Raw genomic sequence first — 9852 nt, 5'->3', positions numbered from 1 at the left:
CAGTATTGAAATATTGTATAGAGATCAGTATGGAATATATACGGACAAAAACAGTATAAAATATATCAGGAATATCTGCATAGAAGTATTATCGAAATATTATGAAAACAGTTTGGAAATATCGTTATTACTCTCATCAATCTGGCTTGGAAAAGTTTCTAGAGTGAAATAGAAAATGGCGCTACTCCCTCGAGAGAGGATGTCTCGTCAGCGGTCTTGCAAGTGTATCAAAAACTGTCGCTGAGAATCCTGCTGCCTATGTCGCAGTTCCAGCTTAGGTAGCTCAGCACAGAACTAGCCCATCGCCGTCAGCATAGGCACCCAGTACCAGTTTATTAAAACGGTGCACAAAGGAGGAAGGCAGAGCGCATAACAAATCCCTGCTTCAATCACTGCGCAAGGGAGGCGTTAATCAAGAAGTTTGAAGCAGTCCAAAGCTCCGCGTCAGCGTGGTGATTCAATTCAAATATTTAGAAATTATTAAATTATTCTCTGCACAACGGCCATGGCTGCACGATGGAATATGAATTCCGAATGCGTCAAGGCTTCAGTTTGTGGCCCTTCTGCCTAGCAGCTGCCTTCGTGAATGTGGCCTAGCAACGAGGAAGTGATGAGTCTGCCAGCACATTCCTATTTCAGGTCTGAATGGAGCCCACTCTGCCCGCTTTCGCTCTCTTAACGTTACACCTATCATTTTTCTTACTGCGCCCTTTGCACAAAAACCAATTTTCGTTTTAATTTTCACATTTCTGTTAGACAAGACTAACGTAGTTGTACCCAATACTCCTCTCCTTACTTTCACGTTTTAGCTTTTTTTTAGCGATATAAGAACAGTTATACTGATCCGGAGTTCCCGGGTTCGAACCCGACCGCGGCGGCCGCGTTTCGATGGAGGCGAAACGCAAAAGGCGCCCGTGTGCTGTGCGATGTCAGAGTGGGTTAACGATCCCTAAGTGGTCGAAATTATTCCGGAGCCCTCCACTATGGCACCTCTTACATCCTTTCTTCTCTCACTCCCTCCTTTATCATACTGTGCGGTTCGGGTGTCCACCGAGATGTGAGACAGGAGTCATTTCCCACCCGCCGCGGTGGCTCAGAGGTTAGGGCGCTCGACTACTGATCCGGAGTTCCCGGGTTCGATCCCGACCGCGGCGGCTGCGTTTTTATGGAGGAAAAACGCTAAGGCGCCCCTGTGCAGTGCGATGTCAGTGCACGTTAAAGATCCCCAGGTGGTCGAAATTATTCCGGAGCCCTCCACTACGGCACCTATTTCTCTCTTTCTTCTTTCACTCCCTCCTTTATCCCTTCCCTTACGGTGCGGTTCAGGTGTCCAACGATATATGAGACAGATACTGCGCCAGTTCCTTTCCACCAAAAACCAATTATTAATATTAGTCATTTCCCTTCCTTAAATTGTCCAATGGGCAAGGCGTCGCGCCAAAGGGGCGATGGCGTCATTTTCTGCAATTTTTGTTTTTATTTTTCTGTTTCTATTTCATATATGTTGCTTAATCAACTTTTACATTTCTGTCTTATTAACCACACAACATATAACTGACAGTTCGTGCAGACAACTTCGTCTACAGCGTCCGTATACAACTTCCCTCCACGCCAATCGTGAGGCAAAGAAAGGCTTCCGCCTTAATAATATGGCCTGTTACGGGAGCAGCAATGCGCGCGATTGATCATCAATCATTCGATGTTTCGGCAATCTTGAGGAGAACGAAATGGCGGAATCGGCTTTACCTAACGCAGTGAAGCTATCGCTTCTAAACTTTCAGTCCGATCAGCCGACTGTGCACAACAAACGTAAATGAATGCATTTTACTACCGAATCATGTCTGTCGTTGCCCGCCTTCCATTCTCTAGGACCAGCACAGGTGCACAAGGCGCTGCATGAACGGGGCTCGTAGATTCTCGTTTGCTGTTTCTCTTGAGCATTAATCAGCGCAGGGTCTATTTGAGCTGACATAACTGCGTAGGGTTTTAAATTATCACGTACAATAACAACGCTGCGAAAGCAGATGTGCACAGCATCACAAGGGGATTGTTGTACTAAAAAAAATTGGAGGACGCTTAAGCTTCGTCTTCAAGAGTGAGACGCGACAGCGTGTTGAGGCTTTGCCAAGATGTGCACGGAACGCCATTGCCCGTTCGGCGCGACGCGTGGCTCGTTGGACAATTTAAGGAAAGGACGCCTGTCTCACATATCTCGCTGGACACCCGTACCGCGCCGTAAGAGAAGGAAAAGGAGGATGCGGATGAGTGCGAGGAGGATGATTTTTCGCGCACGGCCAACGCCGCCGACGCCGACAGCGGCTTTTCTGCGATACGAGCTCTTTAAATCTGTCGCGTTAAAATACAAAGCCGACACGCCATAAACCACGCTTGAAATCCGCGTTTGGATAGAGGTTGTGGCTCAGCGGTTAGGACACTCGGCTACTGAGCCGGAGTACCCGGGTTCGATCCCGACCGCGGCGGCCGCGTTTCGATGGAGGCGAAACGCTAAGGCGCCCGTGTGCTGTGCGGTGCCAGTGCACGTTATATATTCCCCAGGTGGTCGAAATTATTCCGGATTCCTCTACTACGGCACCTCTTCTTCCTTTCTTCTTTCAGTCTTAAATAATAATAATAATAATTGGTTTTTGGTGAAAGGAAATGGCGCAGTATCTGTCTCAAGTATTGTCGGACACCTGAACCACGCCGTAAGGGAAGGTATACAGGAGGGAGGGAAAGAAGCAAGGAAGAAAGAGGTGCCGTAGTGGAGGGCTCCGGAATAATCTCGACCACCTGGGGACCTTTAACGTGCACTGACATCGCACAGCACACTGGCGCCTTAGCGTTTTTCCTCCATAAAAACGCAGGCGACGCGGTCGGGTTCGAGCCCGGGAACTCCGTATCAATAGCCGAGCGCCTAACCACTGAGCCACCGCGGCGGGGGTCTCAGTCTTTCATTTCCTTCAGTCTTTCCTTTATCACTTCCCGTGCGGCGCGGTTCAGGTGTCTGCCGAGATGCAAGACAGAGATAGCGCCATTTCCTTTCCCCCAAAACCAATTTTCATGGAGGCGAAACACAGAAAGGCGCCCCTGTGCTATGCGATGTCAGTACACGTTGAAATTATTCCGGAGACCTCCACTACGCCACCTCTTTCCTCCTTTCTTCTTTCACTCCCTTCTTTATCGCTTCCCTCAATCAAGCGGCGGCGGCGCAACCTTCTAAGTCCGCCATGAAGGTCCCAGATGGCGCCACGTGCTCGGGAGCTTGGTCGACCCTTGCAGATTCAAGACCAATCACAATCGCCGTGAGGGCGCCAGATGCCGCCCCATGCTCTACGCAATGCCAACGCGCTTGACAACTGTCGTACGAAGTAGGAGAACTGTAGAGGTACGCGAATGATTAAGGCAGGGTTGCACTCTATCACCGCTCATGTTCATGCTTTATATGATAAATGTGCAAAGAAGTCTGCAAGACAGTTATCTAGGTTATGATCCCTCTAACAGATCAGGCGGAAAAGACGTCAAGCAGCGGCTGAACGGTTTAATGTATGCGAACGAACTGTACTAGTCGAGCCCACTTATAACGCCCTCAGTTACAACGAAAACCTCGCTTATTACGAGCAAGGGTGGTGCTACTGTCAAGCTATGTATAAGAGCTATGACATCGTATCTCAGATACAACGAACAAGCACGGCCGCACAACACGGTTACAGCGAACGAGGAGAGGAGGCTGTGTAGAAACGTCCCCGTAGTCGGAAACCCTCGTTTCTCTCATGAGCAGCGAGCGATGAACGCCTCCGGGCCTCCGTAACACCCCCTCTCCTCCTTCCTGAGAAAACAAAAGGCGATCACCTAAAATAAAAAAAAATGGAGGACGCTTAAGTTTCGTCTTTAAGAGTGAAACGCGACAGCGTTGCCGAGGAATACACGGAACGCCACCGGCCGTTCGGCGCCACGCGTGGCCCGTTGGACAATTTAAAGAAAGTACGCCTGTCTCACAAATCTCGGCGGACACCCGAACCGAACCGTAATAATTGGTTTTTGGGGAACGGAAATGGCGCAGTATCTGCCTCATATATCGTTGGACACCTGAACCGCGCCGTAAAGGAAGGGATAAAGGAGGGAGTGAAAGAAGAGGTGCCGTAGTGGAGGGCTCCGGAATAATTTCGACCACCTGGGGATCTTTAACGTGCACTGACATCGCACAGCACACGGGCGCCTTAGCGTTTTTCCTCCATAAGAACCGGTCCGTAAGGGACGGAAAATAAAATGAACAATTCTTTTTAAGGACAGGAAATGAATGACGCCTGTCTCACATTTCTCGCTGGACACCCGGATCGCGCCGTAAGGGAAGGAAAAATCGATAAACCAATCAATCAATAAATCAATCAATTACCAATAAACTGATCAATCATTCGATCAATTGTTAAATCGATCGATCGATCAATAAATTAATCAATCAATCAAACCATCAATCAATCCTTAACGCTGTCACGCTAAAATCCCTTCCCTTACGGCGCGGTTCAGGTGTCCACCGAGATGCACCATTTTTCGCTCACGGCCATTATTATTAAAGACGCCGGCGACACCGGCTTTTCTGCGACACGAGCTCCTTAACGCTGTCGCATTAAAATGGAACGTACAGAATGCTGACGAAGCTTTTTGACAGATGAAGCCGTTAAAAACGCATGCCTTGAAAAGTGCAGCAAGATTCGCGTTACCGTCCTTCTACGCACGAGCATGGACGTCAGCCAGGCGCGCGCCGTGCGTCCTCGGGAAGACTAGCAAGGCGCGCAGAACTGTGAAAGCTACGCTCTCATGCGCACGACACAGGGGTTAATTGTTGTCGACAGGTTTGCCACTATTTAGAGGGTCTATGGGACGACAGGCGAGTTCTTCGCCGAGTGGTTTATTAAACATAATAATAAAAAGGAAGGAAAAGATTTTTGCTAGCCCCGACATCTGCCATCGCCACGGAAGCACCCGAGCTAGAGCAGCGGAACGTGCTGCCCGTGCTCGACAACCGTGCAGAGCACCACATGCTGCCTGCTCCGACTGCGGTGACCGCGCTCTTCTGCCACCGAACGCTACGACCCGGACCTGCCACTTCGCATTGGCATAATTCATGTGCTCGAGGTTTCCCATCGGCGCCGCGTCACCAGTGCATAATGACAGCAATCGACTGATCACCTTATGCTGCCGTCCCGGTTCAACTCTGTTCCTCGCCGTGGAATAAGTTCGCGTGGGTGAAAATGACTGCGAATTGACCAATAAGACAGAGTTTATAATCGCATTCATGATAGAGGATGCTGTCGAGCACCCACATCATCGGACGCATGTACAGATTTGTGGCAACGCGTCGATGCGCAGCAATACAGCGACTTCTGGAGTTGCTGCTGATGACGCCGACATCGGAGAGCCATTCACTGACGAAAATATTGCTACGTCACAACTACGAACACTGTGCGATTGCCAGGAAAATGATGAAGGCGATGACGAGGGGGTAGACCTACCACCAGCTGCCATGGAGGCTTCCGGCGCGATTAGTTATATCGCCTCCCTAAAGCAGCTTGTGGGTAGCATGCAGCGTACAGGTGAGGGGTATGCGACTGCTCCCTGGAGAGCTTGGAAAGCGCCGAAATGAGGTCTATTTTTAATAAGCAGACGCGCATAACGGACTTTAACGGCCTGACTTTGTACTTTTGGCTCTTACATGGGAAGTCCACTTACTACGAATTTCGAATATAACAAACGCAATTCGCGCGATCGTCAGGTTCATTATAAGTGTGCTCGACTGTACATCGCCCTGTAATATACGCCGACCAAACACTTCCTTCGCAGGCGCGTTTCCTCCAATCTGGAGCACGCTTCTCGAAATACACTCGTCGCGAAGAACGCCCTGCAGATATCGATGCGGTCGGCACACGGTCTCGACGGCGTGTACGTGCTTGTCTTTATCCTCGTCTCTCCTAATTATCTCCGTATCCCCAGGAAACGCTCTCTGCAGGAAATGGCGGCTGCGTGCGGGCGACATCTGTTGCCCATGGGGAGAAACGGAAAGAGTAGGAGTATGATATAAGCAGAAGACAAGGCGGCACAGCAAAGACCACCGAAAGTCGAGGAAGCGGGAAATAAAAAAACAGAAGGACATATACAAGCGCTGAATCGATTTATCCAGGAGCGTAGTTATCTTTTGTCCCCCGCTATAGCGTTCGTGCACAGGGTGCCAATGTATAAGAGGGCGCTGTTTTTGAGCCCAGCCACTCCGTCTGAAGGAAGAGGTAGTACGCGACGCTGAGATAACAGCGAAAAGGGGGTGTTTAACGGGGCCCCAAGGCGCTCGTAGGAGCAGCTGGCTTGTGATCAAAACACATCACTCTGTGACGTTACACAGCGCTAGTTTTTCCACCGCGTCGCTGCGCCAGTCGCTCGAGGTGGTGTGCGGACGATATCAGCGGATGTCCCCTTCAAACCGCAGCGCAGGAGCTAGCGCAAGGAAAAAAAGAAACAGCAGGTTGGAATTACGAAGTCTATTTTAGCAGGGCTTGCGGTAATGATGCGGAAACAGTTATATAGGCAGCGTTTGCTTTTAGGAGACAACCCAAATTTGGGAAACACACAAGTCTAGCTTTCTCGGGCAAAAGTTTTGAAAATTGGGAAATTGTAAGACCCGCCGCGGTGGCTCAGTGGTAAGGGCGCTCGGCTACTGATCCGGAGTTCCCGGGTTGGTGGTGGAAACTTTATTACACACAGGGGAGTTCAGGACGCACCGGTCCTTGGGCCCCCGCATGGCCCTACTGCACTCAAACGTTCATGTGCTAGAGGCTCATGACGCTGGCAGCCCGGCCTCTGGCGATGGCTTGCTTGGCCGGGTCCTCGGAATGCAGTATAGGGTCTCCCAAACCTCCCAAGTGGTAAGGTGCACCAGGCCCCACAGGGAGAATCCATCGGGCAAAGGAAAAGGATATGATCGAGAGTGGCTTTGGGTTGGTGGCAGAGGGTACAGGATCGGTTCGTGTGGACTTGGTGATAGCGCGAGCGTATATAAGGGGAGGGTAAGGTGCGTGTTTGGAGCCGTCTCCAAAGTGTCCGGTGATAATTGTTGAGGGAGGGAGGGATGGGGTGGGGGTACAGCCGACACTCGGCTTTGCAGGCCTGCGTCAGTTCACTGAAGGAATGCATGCGCTCCTGTGAGAACCCCAGATCGGAGGCCGCCGGTGCCCGGTTGAGAGAACCTCGGGCTAAAGCGTTGGCAGCCTTGTTTCCGGAATTCCCGGAGTGGGCAGGCACCCATATGAGCTCCATGTGGCGGGGCGGGTGTGCGGCGAGGGAGTTCAGTATGCGAAATGCAGGGACGTTAACTCTCCCGCGGGCGAAATTTAGTATGGCAGTTTTAGAGCCGATAGTATATACCGGGCCTCCGTGCGAGTGGTGGCTATAGGGCAATGGCAGCCTCTTCAGCCACCTCCGAAGTGGCAGTGGGGGATATGTGAAGGGTGGCAATCGGTTGTCTGGAGGAGTTCGTGATGGCTACAACCACGTCCTCGCCTGTGCATGCGGCACCCGCCCACACGCCATCCGGTTCCATGCCGTGTGTGTCTTTGTGTTCCCGGGTTCGAACCCGACCGCGGCGGCTGCGTTTTTATCGAGGCAAAACGCTAAGGCGCCCGTGTGCTGTGCGATGTCAGTGCACTTTAAAGATCCCCAGGTGGTCAAAATTATTCCGGAGCCCTCCACTACGGCACCTCTTTCTTCCTTTCTTCTTTCACTCCCTACTTTATCCCTTCCCTTACGGCGCGGTTCATGTGTCCAACGATATACGAGACAGACACTGCATCATTTCCTTTCCCCCAAAACCAATTATTATTATTATTATTATTATTATTATTATTATTATTATTATTATTATTATTATTATTATTATTATTATTATTATTATTATTATTATTATTATTATTATTATTATTTTAAATTGTTAGACACTGGTATGGAAATATTGAAGGTAATGGTCCATTATCCGGATATGTAGCAAAACCTTTTTTTTTGTTATCCCCCGATTGCATTGAACAGTTAAAACTGCCTTAGAAAACCAATGACGAACATTTTTGACGATATAATTAAACGTGAATAGAAAAAAATACAAAAGTACCATCAGGTGATCCGCGGATATATTGATTGCTATAGTGAAGTCTTACATTATGTGAAAAAAATTACGTTCATAAACGATCTCCCGCTCAAAAATGCTTTCGTCCAGATTTGCTGGGTATGTGTGCCTTCACTAGAAACGAAGAAGCCGCAACAGTTAAGTGTAATGTTCATATGATTAATAGCCTACTCGTGAAATGTCTTTGCATTCTTCTATTTTATTTTTGCGTTTTTCTTTTTTTTTTCTTCCACCCACTATTCTAAAAGAAAGTGGAAGAAACAGGTCGCGTAACCACTGGCGATTGTCTCTGGAGGGAAAAGCAAATAGGAACAGACGGTTTCTTTGAGGGCGCGGAATCAAGCGCTTGTGTGGTTGGTTTAAAGACAACTAAAACCACACGGTCAAGGCCCTTTCCAGTTTTTTTTCTGACTATTTTTAGAAAACCAAACCTCGCAGGCAGCTCCAACAATTGTAAACTACCCACCTCAGCCGTGATGCGTAACTCGCTCTCGGTGGACAAATCAGAGCGTGACGTTCCCACTTTTGGCGTTTTAAACTCGCAGGGGTGTGAAAATCGAGCCATACTCCTGAACTTGGCAGAAACTTTTTGCAACGTTTAAACACTCCCTCCGTGCCACTGTAACGCCCGAGCAGCACAGCAGATTAGACTGGGTTCTCACTGACGCAGCTTTCTTAAATAGTAACAAGGGTTGCGATGACAGCTAGTTCGTTGAACTGAATAGCTAAAGAGTAGATACGGGCAGAAATACACAAATCATGTGCTGAGCTTCAAGTTGTGCTTTTACTTTCAACATGCAATTGGAAATATATTAAATGAAACGGAAAATGGTCGGTAGGGGAGCCTGAGTTCGCTAGCCAACCTTTGGACAACAAGATTAGCCATCGTCTAAATGAAGAGAAGTCCTTTGTCGAAACGTTCTGTATAGCTGACTCAGGCCCCCCTCCACCCTTGTCCGCTTTGTTTATTGTTGTCAGGAATCCCATTTCATGCCCCCGTCTCTGCAAAGGGATATGTATGTGGGACAGAGTTTACACAGAGAAACGCCGATCGTTGAGACCGCAGCCTCAAACCCTTGTTAGAAAGTATCATGTTCACAAGAAATGTAAAGGCCGTTTAAGGCGAGAAATTATGGAAGCCAGCTGAATTTCACAACTAAGTGATTCTTGGGTCAGTATATGCCTTCAATAATACGGTATCCAAGAAAGAGGAAGCGTACTTGAATGCACCGGCAACGTGCAGTTGAAGCTCTTAATAAGATGTATTTGCGTCTGCGGGTCTTTTTTTATGGGCATTAGGGTCTCCTTGGTGCTATTTGCCCATATTCAAGAACTGTGTCATTCATGTACTGGTGCTCAAAATAAAAACGCACTGGAAGCTCAGCGCCTTGCTCGCTATTCGATTCCGTCCGCCGTATTAGGGCTGACAAAACTACGTCTAAAACTGCCTCCACGATTATGCGTTCTCAATATCGCTACTCATCAGCGCTGCTGTTCTTGCTTTTGCGATATGCGATCAAACGAGGAGACTCCATCGACACCTATGCTGAGCACGCTCGCATGGCTCCTCGCTACCATTGACGTCACGCCCGTGACCGGTCACGTGAGCTCTGCTGGTCACGTGATGTGTTACGCCAACGCTCTATCGAAGCAGACAAAGACGCCGTTTACGCGGGCATCGAGACGCTGAG

The sequence above is a fragment of the Amblyomma americanum genome, chromosome 10, assembly GCF_052857255.1.
Source record: "Amblyomma americanum isolate KBUSLIRL-KWMA chromosome 10, ASM5285725v1, whole genome shotgun sequence".
Taxonomy (NCBI): domain Eukaryota; kingdom Metazoa; phylum Arthropoda; class Arachnida; order Ixodida; family Ixodidae; genus Amblyomma; species Amblyomma americanum.
The sequence above is the reverse complement of the archived record's forward strand: the minus strand, read 5'-3'. Positions refer to the sequence as shown.